At 46.1% G+C, this 15,636-nt stretch overlaps 1 protein-coding gene across 1 annotated transcript in view; it reads right to left on the bottom strand.

Annotated features, from left to right (window-relative positions):
* ADAMTS16 (ADAM metallopeptidase with thrombospondin type 1 motif 16) overlaps positions 1–15,636 on the bottom strand; it is a 162,221-nt gene that overhangs the window by 13,891 nt on the left and 132,694 nt on the right. The gene's annotated exons all lie outside the window — the stretch shown is intronic.

Below are 15,636 nucleotides of genomic sequence, written 5' to 3'. Positions count from 1 at the left end.
TTTTTTTCTTTAGAAAACTTTTTTCTAAAGAGAATTTCAAACTTGTACAAAAATAAAGGCCCTCCGTGTCCACTCAGCTCCAAAGATGATCAGTTTATGCCCCCATCCCTATAGCATTTTGAAGCAAATTCTAGACATATTAATATTTCAATTCACATCTCTAAAAGATAAGGAGTCTTAGATTTTTCAACCTAACCACAATACCACTGTGACATCTAAAAATTTTAACGATAATCTCTTAATGTCATTAAATACTCAGCGTTCCATTCCCAAGTATGTCGTCAATGTCAAAATTTCATCCGCTTGTCAGAGTCAGAATCCAAATAAAGCTCATATTTTGCAATTGGTTGATGTGTCTTTCTTCTCTTTTAGTCTGTAGGTTCTTCTGTAATCTCATTTTTCTATTCCATTTATCTGTTACAGAAAGATTGCACACCTTACTGCGTCTTCATTTTTTTTTTTTTTTTTTTTTTTTTGCTGATTTCAGGACTTTGCAAGTTATGTCTCTGTGGTATCACTTAGTATGCTCCTCTGTACTTCCTGTAATTTAGGTGGATCTAAAGTCTTTGTCAGATGTGGGTTTTTTGTTTGTTTTGTGTGATTACTTCAAAAGCGATGACTTCCAGCAGGAGGCCTATAATGCCTGCTCGTCTTTCTTTCAATTTGTTAGCAGTTTCTGATGCTTGAGGATGTTTCTCAAAGCAGCCCTGTTTCTCTCTCTTCTGACTGTAAAAGCATTCTTTGTCGATAGGCATGTCAGCAGGTGATGGAGGTGGGGAGGTCGGGTCCAGCTCAGCCCCGTGGCATCACCGTTTGCTCTCAGATAAGCCTGCGTGTGTCCCCAAAGCTTTGCACAAGTCCACCCGCAGGAGGGCTGAGGGAACAGCCAGGGTGGGGCCCATCTGGGGCGGGAGAGCCGGGAGGTGAAATGTGGTCCCGTAAGGAGTACCCACTTGGATGGAGGTCCTTGGATCCTGGGGAGACGGCCATTTGGACTCTGAGAGGACTTGATTTCCACTCATATTTGTCTCCCTGTTCAGGGCGTGTAAGCAAAAATTGAAAATTCTACAGAAAACTCGGGGCCCATGGAGCTCCACGTCGGTGGTTGTTGGAAATCATCCCCAAGGGGAAAGGAGAAGCCGCGATCTCCTTCCCTCAGACAGAGCAGCGCGACCCCTGCAGGAGGAGCAGGGTCCGGCGATGCGTCCAGCTGTCAGCGTGATGGGGGCATCGAAGGACAGCAGGGCCCGGGAAGCTGTCAGGAGGCTCTGCCTCGGCCGAGTCTATGAGGAGGGCTCAGGGGTCCCGAGCAGAAAACTTGTCTCCTGTTCCACAGCATTTCTGAGTGTGAACTGATAGAACAAGATTTCCTCTTGAGTCTGGAGGGAAGACAGGATTTGTGAAGATGCCCGGTTCTCCTTTGTCTTGGTGGCCTCCATCCTCTCCCCACACAGGGTGCCCTGACAGTCACACTTGGGTTGAGGACGCAAAGCAGTGTCCAGAAAGCCTGGCCGAGAGCTCGCTAGGGGCCTCTCAGAGGTGCTGCACCAACAGAAGAGATTCTGTGAGGACAGAGTGTGTGCACCGGGTTTCGTGGGGAGAAACACAACAAGGGAGGAGGCAAGTACTCACCACCCCTCCTCCCGGGGACAACGATTCCTCATTAGATCCTCCCCTTTGATTCTGGTGCTTTCTCTCTCTCTCTCTCTCTGTGTGTGTGTGTGTGTGTGTGTGTGTGTGTAAATATATGTTATTTTTTTAACATGATTGAGGGAAGTACGAGCAACTTTTAAATTCAGCATTTTTACAACTCAATGTCTAAAACAAACATTTTTCTTACCCTGCAAAGCCTCCGTGAACATATTTTCAGAGTCTGTAATATTCTGCAGTACCAGACTGAGTATATGAATACGTAAATAAGGAAATAAAGGCATAAAGGACCAGGGGATCCACAGACACCTGAAATCCTACAAGTTCTAGGTGGGCCATGCCTCCAAGATTGCTGCGCAAACCACCAGCACGTTTCCTCAAGTTCTCAAAGGGGTCTGTGACCCAAATCATTTTAGAGCCAGTTTTTGGACTCCTGTGAAAGTTCCCCTGGATGGGAAGTGGAAATGATCCGCGCCCCCCCCCCCTCCCCGCCGCCCCAATGCCTGGGATCTCAGCAGCCCTGCAGTATCACCAGGTGCCTTTAGCCTGAGGTGTACCATGATATTTTTACTTATTTTTGTTTGTAGAAGCCTTGAACTATTTTATACCAAGTGTTTCTCATGAACAGACTCTATTATATTTCTAAGAAAATTATTAAAAAAAGAATGCAAAGTTTTACTCATATAATAATAAACTATGTCAGGTTTGTAGGAACTGTTCCCTATCAACCGTGGAAATGCTTCCATTTTTCAATGTCAACAAGATTAGCATTCTTTAATATCACGTTAAACCACGGAAATTATGCCTACTCCTTATGAAACATGGGCTTTGGCCTCCTGGCTGTGATGATTCTGCATTTGGAGCTTCTCCATTGCTTTTCTGTTGTTTTTATGTGTCCTCCCACTTCTTAAGTTTGCTCTCTCAACCCCGCAGCCTCATAAACTGTAATTGGTGTGCAAAGGCGTTTTGGCTGCTCCAAGGCTTTTCACACCCCTGCGTTAAGTCCTCTATCTCCACCATCTTAAGCTGCTCCAACTGGGTTGGTCCACTCTCTGCCCTTCCCTTCTGCACATCATTAAGAAGTGGTCCTGAAGAAAGATCGTTCACACAGCATCTGGAAATGCCAAGTGTCTGCTTTGTTTCACAGGCAGAGCTCTGGGGAAAAGTCTTGATTTCAGCTCATGAGAGAGTCGAAATCCACGCAAGCTTCTGTGCTGACGTCTGAGGGTTCCGTGAGCAGAACAAGGCGTGTTGGGTAGCTAGCCAGTGGCCATACCTGTCCTGCTTTGTTCTGGTCTTTCAAGTTCGCCATCTGGAACAAAGCAGGTGGCTGGTATAACCCAAATCAGTCAGGTTTCCCCGGCAGGATCTGGAGGACTCAGCTACCCGGCCACCACGGTACTTGTCCTGGCTGAGGGCTCCCCTGGGGCTCACCTTTACAGCTCTCAGTGCTGCCAGGAGAGGTGGTGGAATTTATGGTTGTCACTCAACAGTTTGGGCAGAATTTCCTGGCACCATCTGTTCCATATTCAACATCCCCAATTGTCAACAGTCATTATTTGTTTCTCAGAAAATGACTTTCACCTCCCCATAAAAAAAAATAATAATAATGTTTTGGTTTTGGTTATTTAATGTTTCCTTTGAAAATGCAAATTCCCAACAAGGGTATTTGGTTTAGTGAAATAGGTTGTCATGAAGCACCCCCCCACCCCAGGCAGGCACGGTGCTGTAACTGCCACCCAGGCTCAGAGGCCACCCTCGGTGGGGACCAGAGCCTGAGGCTCACAGCCCAGCATCACCCACGGCCAGCCCAGGGCTGTCACGGATTCAGCATTAGGAACTGTTCCCTTCATTTTAGAATTCGGTTTCAGTTTCTTTTTCTGTTCTCTTCAAAGTTTCAAGACGAAGCCCTCAGCCAATTCCATTTTCAGGAATAACTCTTGATCTTCTGCAGAGTGGTCTTTCATTAACTCAATAAACACAAGGAGTCATGACGGGGCAGAACCCGGGTCACAGCCTGAACCTAGAGAAGGCCATGTTCACAGCTGGATTCAGTTCCAGGGAGGTGCGAGCTGGACAGGGCGAAGGACAACATTCAAACACAGCTCCGATTACCAGGTGTCTCCCACATCAGTCAGTCATGACCTTCATGCGCTACTGTATCCAGCACAACCTTCAAGTAGGCTGTACTTAATCAAATTGCCCACTTTTACTTTCCGACATGATCTTTAAAATCCTCTGTGACTATAAACACATTCACAGGCTCCATATTCAGTGACCCAGGGCCTATGACAGCTGCCACTGTGGCCCTACGGGCAGGGCAGCGTGTGGGTTTTGAAGACAGAAGGACCTTGTCTTCATATGAAACTACAGCCCCGTCACATGTATAGGTGATTTGAGATTTACCACGCTTTTCATCTAAATGAACTGCTTCCAAGGTAACAGTGCACATCCAACAATAAACAGATGCCAGTTTGAAAAATCTGCCTTAGCCACAGGAAAAAAAAAAAAAAAAAAAAGCCAGCTAACAAGTTAATTTAAAGAGAACAGGCAGGCTGTGAGCTGAAAGCACAGCAGCTGAGATCAGAGGTCTTGGGAGGACGAGGAGGGAGAGAAGCTGATTCCTGAGCCCATCTGGCAGCTGGCCACGTACAGGCCATTAGCTGGCCTGGCCCATCTGCTGACTGGGGAATTACTGGTCTATGTCTAAGGATGTTTCATCAGTATCATAGGGTGCCAGCTACACTCCAGGCATGTTCCAGGGCAGAGATCCAGCTCTGAGAGGGCCAAAGATCTTGGTAACCAAATGTGTAAGTGAACGGTGTCGGTGGGGCAGAGCTCCTGGACAAACAGCTTGCACTCTGTGCTTACGCTCTAACGTCTGGAGCAAATCCTCCCGAGGTCCAGTAGTAAGTGCATTAGAAGTGACAGCAACACGCCGGACACACGTGCATCCCCCTGCACCACAGCCTGTTCGCAGGGATGTTCTGGACCCTCCGACTGTCTGCTGGACGCATTCTTCTAGAAGCAATGCTGGGGACTGGCCTCCACCATCACCTCGGAACGGAAAGTCCATGGATGACCACTGGTTGGCAAGGACGGGGCCAGACTTCAGGAAACAGGGGACCTGGATCGGGAAGCCAGGCTCTTGCCATCAGCACTTAGAAGCCTGCAGCTTGACAGTGACTTCATTTTGTTCATCCTCAAAAGTTAAACTACTTTGTTCGATGTGAAACTGAAGGAGAGATGTATAACGAGCCAGACGCAGGACTGTATTTTTTCGTCTTTAAATGCAGCATTTCTTTGCTGACTCACATCGAGTCAAACTGCAGGACATCAAAATCTCCCCATAAAGGAGGTGTGGTGGGTGTTAATTTTATGGACTGAGAGAAGCCAAAGATATGGAGATTTTTATTATTTTTTTTTACCAGATTTTCCTGTCTCATTGTCCTGTCATCAGATGTTATCTTAAGAAGAATCAGTAGGATTCATTTACACATGGGAGGCAGGGAAATGGAATTATGAGGGACACACAGGTTAAAGAAACCTACCTCGCTGTGCCAGACAGCCCTAATAATTCCCTGTTTCAGCAAAAATCCTTCATCTGAAGGTTCTTCTCTGCAGACCACGGAGGGTGTGTGCATCCCATTAACTCAGATGAAAACCCTCAGCTCATAGAAGGTGAAAGGGAAATCCTTAGATCCTGAGTGACAATGAAGGGTTGCCCCTCCATCCGGTTTCCACGGAAAATTGGAAAAAAGAGGCTGACCAGTAGAGCTGGGAAGGACTTCAGAAATGGTCTGCTTTTCCGGTGGTGTCTTACGGATGGGGAAATGGCAGCCCAAGAAGCAAAGGCAGTCACGGAGGGAGTGGAAGATCAGTGGAAGATGCAAAGAGGCTTCAGGGAACCCCCACAGCACTTTCCTCAGGACTCATCCCCGCTCTACTGGAAAGAATAAACATCGTTCCCACCATCAGAGTTCAACGTGGGGAAGGCAACCCCCTCTCACTCCTCTTTTACATCCACTCAGTACCCAACTCTTTGTATCACCAACCCCTCTGCTATGGGATAAAAAACATAGCTACCTGTATACAGGTAGGAGAGTTAGCAATCTACACCAAGTTGCAACTGAAATTGAGTAATGACTGGGTAGGCGGTACCTCCCTCCACTTTAACAAGTTTAACATCCCAAATTTTCATGCCCACGGATGGCACCAAGGGGCTGAGAGGACCCTGTGACCTAGCCTGGTGCTGAGACCGTGCTTCCCAAACCACAGCTGCGTGGCGGGGCTCTCAAGCATCTACACATCCCTGGCCTCTCCTCCATTCTGCAGGAATCACAAATCTGGGGTTGAGGGTCAAAAATCTGAATTTTTGCAAAGCCCTCCTTCCCCAGCCTGGTGGCCGAGGTGACCATCAGGGTTGGGGACACACTGTGAGAAACGGGACACCTGCTCTTCAGGAGAGTCCAGGGCTCTGGCTCTTAAAGGTGGTAACTGCCCTTGCTCCCTCGTTTGTATTAAAGTTGTACTGATGTTATCTTTTAACTGTTATAAGAACTGAGATGTGCCATTAGAACATCAGGGGAAAAGCCTGGTGAGTGGGTTCTTCTGCAGGAAGACATCGTCCTTCACTCCCTGTCAGGGCAATGAGAAAAGCCCACCCAGGCAGCCCCATCGCCCAGCAGCCCCCTGGTCCAGCCGCCCCTGCTCTGCGCAGCCCTCCTGGCTTTAAAGCCTGTGATCTGGAGCAGGCGCCCGGCCCCAGACCCAGCGCCCGAGCTTCCGGGGGTGCAAGTCATGCAGGCTTAGGCTCCTTCAGGAAGAAAGACTCCCCAGTACCAAAGTGGCTGAGGAGTTGGGATGGGCCAGAGCTGCTTCCTCCTGTGCTGGCCCTTCCAACCTCAAAATGATGAGCTCTGAGAAGTAAAGGTAAACATGTCCAGTGCTGACACTCTTCCAATCCTCCCAAACAACACAACTTGACAGCTGGGGAGATGTAGTTCCTATCCAAGGACGGCTGCATGGGGTGCCAGGTCTTTGGAAATGTACATTTCGCTTGGGCATGGCAGGCTGTGACAGTGGTTGCATTCATAGCTGGGGACACCATTTAGGTTATAAAGACCCATCTTCTACCGCCCTGCCCTCCAGGGAGTCAACTGATTTTCCACTGGGAAGGACCAATATAATTTCCTATGTGAGACTCCTCCAGTGTCTGCCCCCAGGGGAACAGAGCAGGGGATTCTCCCCCACCAGAGCCTGTCCTGGGGATACTCTACAACTGTTCTTCCCTAACCCCACCACCTGGATGGATGCCTTCCTGCCATGGGTTCATTTCAGCCTCAGGAGCAGCTCTCTTACTCTGAACTGACCTGTCAGACTCTGGGCCTCTCCATTGGCAAAACCCCCAGGCCACTGCCCCACACCATGCTGAGCGCCAGGTGGGGTGAAGGGCCAGCCTTGCCCACGTTGTCAATATCCTTCTGCTACCACCTGGCGACAGTGGGCACACGGGGAAGCAGCTGAGCTGCCCTCAAATCTGCCTCTGCCAGCTGAACTTGTTATAGGCGCGTTATGTATATAATTAGTTTGGTGTAGCTTCGATGGAACATGAGCAGGAAAATGAGACACTTGCTTCTATGAAAACTAAGTTGAATCTTTGGAATGACTCAGTAGAGATCAGTCATTAAATGGAATTGCTCTCAGCTTAGGTGGTGGCTGAGAGAAAAGTAAAATATGAAGAAAAAATGAAGATTAAGATGATTTTGCATCTGGATGAATAGGATGAGTTTCAGCCTTCTGTCAAGAAACTGAAACTGAACATCATGGGTATTGGGCATATTTTATGCAAGTAATCAACTTAGATCTTTAATAGGCATCTTCCTACTCAAAATAAGCTTTGGCTATAACTAAAAGAATTAGCAGGGGGCTTCCCTGGTGGCACAGTGGTTAAGAATCCGCCTGCCAATGCAGGGGACGTGGGTTCAAGCCCTGGTCCGGGGAGATCCCACATGCCATGGAGCAACTAAGCCCGTGTACAACTACTGAGCCCGCGCTCTAGAGCCCGCGAACCACAACTATTGAGCCGGCGAGCCTAGAGCCTGTGTTCCACAACAAGAGAAGCCACTGCAATGAGAAGCCCGCACACGGCAACGAAAAGTAGCCCCTGCTCACCGCAACTAGAGAAAGCCCACGCGCAGCAATGAAGACCCAACGCAGCCAAAAAAAAAAAGAATTAGCAAATGGATGCACATGTATGTATTTTAAGTGAAAATAAAGGTTCAAGGTGTATGTGTATGTATGTTATTTTTAAATGAGTTTCCTTTAATTTACTATTTTTCTCAGTGTGCTGAAGGAGAGCATCTCTTCCATCTGGTGAGAGCCCCTGAGTCCCCCATAAGCGCCTCACCTATATAAAGCCCTGCATCTCCACCACAGAGTCATCTCTACCTGACGTGCATGGCCACCCGGAGACGACAGTCCCCACCTTCACCTCTCTGCCCTGCATGCCCTTTCAGGGGGTGGAACCCCTCCCTGACTTCCATCCTCCATCCTCCCCGCATCTCTCCCCAAATCACAGATTTTTACTTCCCTCTTCCTCTCTCAGCAAAACTGCTCCCTCCTGCACATCTGACCAAATCCAGGTCTGTGATGGTTCATTTTATGTGTCAACTTGACCGGGTCATGGAACCAGATATCTGCTCAAACATTATTCATAGATGTTTCTGGGGAGGTTGTTTTTTAGATGAAGTGAGCATTTACTCTGTAGGCTCTGAGTGAAGCAGATGGCTCTCCATAATGTGGTGGGTCTCACCCAATCAGTTGAAGTCCTTAATAGAAAAAGACTGAGGTTCCCCAGAGGAAGAGAACATTCTGCCAGCAGATGACCTTTGACTTGAACACGGCACTGACTCTTTGCTGGGTCTCCAGATTTGGGACATGCCAGCCTCCAACAACTAACACCAGCTGATTTCTAAAATTTCTCTCTCTCTCTCCACACACACACACACACACACACACAAGGCACACACACCCTACTGGTTCTGTTTTTCTGAGAACCCAGACTAGTACAAGATCTTTGTCATTTCTCATCTGAATGCCTTTGCATTGGTCCCTTGCTCTTGGGTTTGGTCTGATAAAAGCCAATCTCCATTCTGAGACTAGGAAAAATTAGTTTCATTGCTAACATGAATGTGTTTTCCTTCACTATCTGAAGTCCTTGGTCAGCTCCATTTCCTAGAATACACAGTTCACCACCCAGGTGAACCTGCTGCATTGCTGTGCTCCTTCCCTTCCTCCCCAGATACTTACTGATTGTTCAGAATACTATGCGCAGAGTACCAGGTATAGAGTTCTAGGTACAGAGTACTAGGTATAGAGTACTAGGTGCAAAGTACTAAGTATAGAGTATAGGTGCAGGGCACTAGGTATAGAGTACTAGGCACAGAGTACTAAGTATAGAGTACTAGGCACAGAGTACTAGGTGCAGAGTACTAGGCACAGAGTACTAGGTATAGAGTACTAGGCATAGAGTACTAGGTGCAAAGTATTAAGTATAGAGTAGTAGGTGCAGGGTACTAGGTATAGAGTACTAGGCACAGAGTACTAGTATAGAGTACTAGTCACAGAGTACTAGGTGCAGAGTACTAGGTATAGAGTACTAGGTGCAGAGTACTAGTAAAGCCTGCATGATGAGGCTCATCTCACTCCTTCTCCCAGCCTGGTGTTTCTCTTCAGTTAGCTCCTTCTGACAGGGCTCAACAGGAGAAATCACAATGCAAGGAGGGCAAGAATCAAATCTTGATGAGAATCCCACATTTTAAAGGAATGAGAGAGACCGTTTTGTGATAAAGAGGAAGTAGCAAGAAGGAAAGGTCTGCAGGCTTTGTCCTGATCAGGAGTGTTCCCCCTGAATCTCTTCTCCTCATACAAAGGACAAGAGTGAAGAAAAGGAGAGAGGAAATTGGGACCAAACAGCCATAAGAAGCAATAATTCTTAAGCGTCTCTAGGTTACGTCTCACCCTCACTGAGCAAGGAATGTGTCCACTGCCATCATCAAGAAAACAACGTCAGGAAATACTCCTCACACATGAAACATGACTAGGACATTGTGACCCCTCAGAAGCATCTTTTGGCAACTTTCTCACATCCCAGGAAAATTGCCCTCAGGTCCTGCTTCTTCTCCAGAGCCTGACTGCAGACTCACAAGGTCACTTGTGGTTTCCCAGCTCACGTTCCCATGACACGTGCTGCGTGGGCCACTTTCACGCCACTCCATGCATTCCCTTTGCCGAAGTGACTCAGTGAAGGCAGGTCACCCTTTAACAAACACGGACATGCAGCCCAAGGGCCATGTACACGGGCATGTGGTTCAGCCAGACCCGATCCTGGACCTGGTGGGTCTTCAAGAATAACTGTGTAAAGGGAGAGACACACACACCCTAAGAGGGGTGAGAGTTAAGATAGACGCTGCAGAAAGCCAAGGTGGGAGGGCCGGTGGAGGCAAGGCAAGAAGCCCTCGTAACCAAAGATCGGGGACCAAGAGGACGGAGCACTTGATGCGACTGGCCCTGAGGATCCTGGGGCCACACAATGGGATCTGGGCTCCAGGCACATGGCAATGGAGGGGCATGACAGGCTTGACAGAGAAGAGTGTCTAAGTCGGGTTTGTACTTGACAAAGATCCTGGCCCTTGCAGAACGGACAAGAGACGGGGAGCTAGACTGGTGGTGGACACCCATCCAGAAGCTTCTGAAGTTGCAGGGTGAGATGCTGGTGTCGGACTCTGTTGCTGCGATAACATTAACACTAATTTTGCCCTGAAAAAGGGTGACAGATAATAGAGACATCATTTTCTATTAAGACACTCGTTTTGCTGAAAAAATGCTTTCATCTAGCCCAGGAGTTGGCAAACGTTTTACTAAAGAGCCAGATAGTAAGTATATTAGGCTGGTGGCCACACGATTTCAAATTCTCAACCTCGCCCTGGCAGGGAGAAGGCAGACAGAGGCAGCGTGTAAATGAATGGGCCAAAGAAGTGTTCCAGTAAAACCTTATTTACAGAATCGGGTGGTGGGCTGCATGTGGCCCCGGGGCCATAGTTTGCCAACCCCAGACTTAACCAGTTCCACTTCGGAGGAATAGGATTGCACACATCTGCAGAAACCAGGAAGCGGTGGGTATTTTTACAATGGCCAGGATGGCTTTATAAAGTCGGTGCGTCGGAGGTTTAGACCTAGCTTGAGTGCAGCCAAAGCAGATTACTGGGAGGAGTGGGATATAGTGGGAGACAGATGTTAACAATAAAAACACCCAGCCCCACACGTTAAATCTTGAAGTTCTAGCAAAAGAGTTGTAAATCTTAAAGAGAGAATAAGGCCGAAAGCAGATGGCTTCACATGTGGCAAGAAGGGGCAAGCGGACGGCCAGTGCCTCAGCGAAGGTACAGCTAAGCCAGGCTCTGGAAAGCTGTGAACTCCTAGTTGTCCCGAGCTCCAGTGAGGTGGGTGCTATTCCTTATTCCATTTCCAAGAGGATGGAAGTGAAGCTCAGGAAGGCCTTACAAGCGGTGTGGGCCGCGGTTCGAGCCCAGAGTCCAGCTTCAGGACCCGGACACGCTCTGGGTCCCTTTCTACGCAAACACGATGCCTGCTCTGTGCCCCGAGCTCTTCCAAATGATTATGCAGATTAACCCACTCACACATCCACCCATTTAACAATGCCAGGGAGGTGTCATCAGAATTCTCATTTTACAGATGAGGAAACCGAGGCCCAGAGATGGTGAGAGCCTTTGATGCAGCCACTCAGGTCCTAGATGGTCAAGGTCACACAGCTGGTAAGCCGCAAGGCCGGGGGAACGTGAAGAGGGCCGTGTTCCCAGCCATCCTTCTGTACAGCTGCTCAGTGAGTCAAGGCTTCAGCAAGGTGGGCTTTTCAGCTGAGCAAGTCGAATGAGACAGTTATCCAGTGTGGCTTAGCAATAAACCATCCTAGGATAAATGCATATATTCAGGGATTTGGGGGGCATTATATATCTGAATTGGATGGCTGCAAATTTTATGTGTATTTCTTTCACATACATGTAAGTGTGGAATCCACTGCTCTGGTAAAATTGTGTATTTCTACTTTATGGCTAATTACTATACAGAGAAGTTTTTTGAGACATCTGTAATGATTCACTATTGAATCAGTGTCAAAATACTCAGTTAGGTCCATGCTCTTCCCTTAGTCACCACGACATCCAGATTTTCTGTAACAACTGTAATATCTTTTCCTGCCTCTCAAGAAAACCTATTAGTGATGCTCTAGGGAAAGCCTATGTGTCTAACATGAATTTAAACATTTCACAACTGGCTTAGGTTCATTTTTCTTTCTTTTAAAATGGATGACCTTCCCATAGGAGATGGTTTAATTCGTCTCTCAAGGTGCAAAATGTAATTTAAGTCATGCAAGATTCGCTAAGAACTTTGTGCCGACTCACTTTCCTTGGATCCTCGTTTTCCTTGGAAGGAATGTCAGTTTCTTGTTCTAATACAGAAGTTGAAGTCTCCCCACTGTGGCTTCTTCCTTTTATGGAAGGATTTTAAAATGATGGCATCACTCCTACAGTTTCAGGCTTTTCTGGTGTTTTTGCTGTAGGGTTTCTTGGATCTTCACTCCTAGATAAATACTTTGCAATGATCTTCTCCAGACACAGGAGTCAATTTTCTAAGAAAGCTTTCCAGGTGGCCTTGTCCAGCACATCTGGACAGTTTGAGCCAGATCACAGCCACTCAGTTCCCGAGGATTCTTCCCTCGACCTGGGCGGGGTGCTGCAGGGGTCTGGGCCACGTGGGATTGGTCACTTACCATCGACAGAGGGTTTATGTACCAGGGTTGCCAGGAATGGCCATAAATCCATTGAGTTTTAAGAGAGAAACCAAAGAAGCAGATCGAATCCATATTTTACACAGAGCAAATCCGCAAGCAAACTGACACCATGGATGAAATCAACATCAATATCCTGTCCAGAGTCTCGATCACTTTCTTTGCTGGAAGGTAATAAGAGACGCTAAGAAGGTCATGGTCATAGGGTCACACAACCCAAGTCCACGAAGTAGCCACAGAGCTTTCTGAGTGGTTAGTGTTCTAAAACTAAACAAAACTGGTAAACTCAGTTCCTTCCTTGCTTTTTTTTTTTTTTTTTAATTTATGATAGCAGTAATGGCAACTGAATGATGGGGGAATATGAGGCGTAAACCTACATGGAGAGTTTTTTGGGTAAAGCGTTTAAAAGTAAAGGACAGAAATGACAGCAGACATACGAATATTTACTGTAGTTTCCACAAGATGACGGCAGGATCTGACTTGACAGTGATTTCAAAGAATCTCTAAGTTTTATCTGTTAAGCTGTCAAACGGCTTCTAAACTGAGGTCCAGGTATGAAGGCACCCATGCTGTGATGATGTTTCTGACCACGGGGTGCCATTAGGCCGGGCGTCTGCCAAGAATGTGTGGGTAATATTTGATGCTGGGGTCCTCTTTCTCCATAAGGCGGGAACCATTCCATCCTCTGCAGGAACAGACTTCTCACCGTAGCACTTTGAGGAGATTAATCAGATCCAGGAAATGAAAACACAGAGTTTGTAGAACAATATTTATGTAACCTTCTGGCTCTCAGCCCCGGGAAACTACCTTCTTGAGTTGTGTTCATTCTTCTTTAAGACACTGCAGATCAGTTCTTTCTTATTTTCTTACTAAGTCCTAGGTACTCATTGGTTGAATTGTTTCCCATCAGGTGGGTCTTACGTATTTGTAAATACTGAAAGGTTATAACACTTTAAAGAATATTTAGTTAAATAATATTGCTATTTAATTACTAAATAATTATTTAGTTAAATACTGTTTTATCCTTTGGAATCAACTTCCTAATCTAAAGCTTCAGATATAACATCACAAAACTTATCAGATGAGTAGTGTTGTAAATGTTATACTGATCCACTGCTCTTTTTTTTTTTTTTTTGGAGTATAGTTGCTTTACAATGTTGTTAGTTTCTGCTGTACAATGAGGTGAGTCAGCTATATGTATACACGTATCCCTCCCTGTTGGACCTCCTTCCCACCCCCCATCCCACCCACCTAGGCCACCACAGAGCACGGAGCTGAGCTCCCTGTGCTATACAGCAGGTTCCTACTAGCTATCTGATTTACACATCGTAGTGTATACATGTCAATCCCAATCTCCCAATTCATCCCCCCACCCCGTTAAAAACGCTGATGCACAAAGACTAAGGGAATATGAAAAGGCATGTACTATCCCAGTATCTCATTAATGATACTTGCTGTATTACAATCAGCATGCTTGATTAGCCTATGCTGCAAAAGAGCCTAATAATTCAATGGTATTTACATTATCTATATAGACATAAGAAAACACTCTTTTATATTTAAAAGGTTTCACATATGCTCAGTAGTCTTACAATGAGTTGATGCAGAGAGAAACCCCACATGTAAAGACTTCATTCTCTAACTCAGCTAGTTTAAACGATTCAAATTGGGACAGTGGCCAACCAGTGTAGCATTTATGATAATTTATTCCAAAATATCATATGCAGAACATGGAAACGATGTCTGGGCAGTTTAGACAGTACAATGATGTCTTTCTTTAACTGCCCGTATGATGTAAGGTCTACATATGCACAAGTAGCCATGAGAGAATTGCATTAGTGTCCACAGACACGGTATAGAAATTGGTGGAAAATTCAATTCTTTAAACTAAAGAAAAGAGTCTCCTGAGGAAGAACAAGTAAAGGCATCAGAAAATGCTGAGGCCAGTGGACTGCTGCATGCAGAGTCCCATGTACAGCTCATTGTGTACCCCAGTCTAACAGGCGTGCAATGACATCGGCCAGGCTGTGCAAATTTTCATGGCCCTAGAGAAACCAATATATAGTCCAAGTCCTGAGGAATCTATAGCCAGACAACCTGGACTGATGAATCCAATGCCAAGGTCCCTCTACTCTACTGAGTTCCAATAATACTAGTAATGGCAGCTAGTATTTAATGAGATGCTTTATCTATATTAACTCTTTAATTCTCACAACAAATTTATATGGCAGTTATGATTTTCATGCCCATTTCAGAGATGGGAAACTAAGGTGGAGAAATACTAACTCATGTGCTCAAGGATATGCGGGAGCAGGTGGTGGAACCAGGATCCTGGAGTTTTGAGGGAGACCCACCACTCAGAGGCCAACTGGAGGTAGGTCACAAATATGGGTCACAGTGGCTTCTAGGGCAGTGTGGCTAACTGCCAATTCTGGAGAAAATTTCACAAACATCCTTTGCTGCAGTCAGGATGGTAGCACTGTCTATAGAGGTAAAAAAAAAAGTGCTGTTGCTGATCAATAGACCAGATTCTGAGTTAGTGTCTTTAATAGCCACAGGTAGGCCACACAACCGTTTGACGGGTGTGAAAACGCTTTGAAAGCTTTATTTTGAAAACAGCACATGTCTCTGAAACTCTTTTTTTTTTAATTAAAAAATCATGGTGGAGATTTTGGGAAAGATGGTGTGAGGCAAGAAAGAGATTCCTTTTCCCAGCCATTTATTTGTTTTCCTTTCCCAGAACAAATAAATGGCTGAGAAGCTGTGAACATATCAAAAGAATCAAAATAAAGACATTACTCACATTGCAAATCATTCAAATTTGCTCCATAAAGCACTTGGGAAAACTACACCACAGGGACAAGGCTGGAAGGAAGGAGATCAGCTCCATTTTTGGTGTATAAAAGACTTCTGTGCAAATGTCCTGGTCAGAACTGAACTGAGAAAAAGGAACCTTACTTGGAACCTATGTGAAGACTGTAGAGCAACCTTCTGTCCACAAAAATGCACATGCAGAAGAGATACACAGCACTCAAAAGAGAGACTAAGGAAATGAAATATTCTGAAAGAAAACTTACTCATCAAAAACAATTTCACAAAACAGATTACACTGTCAGGAA

Source organism: Balaenoptera musculus, chromosome 3 (assembly GCF_009873245.2).
Source record: "Balaenoptera musculus isolate JJ_BM4_2016_0621 chromosome 3, mBalMus1.pri.v3, whole genome shotgun sequence".
Taxonomy (NCBI): domain Eukaryota; kingdom Metazoa; phylum Chordata; class Mammalia; order Artiodactyla; family Balaenopteridae; genus Balaenoptera; species Balaenoptera musculus.
Note: the sequence above shows the minus strand (reverse complement) of the source record. Positions and strands in the feature narration are given on the sequence as shown.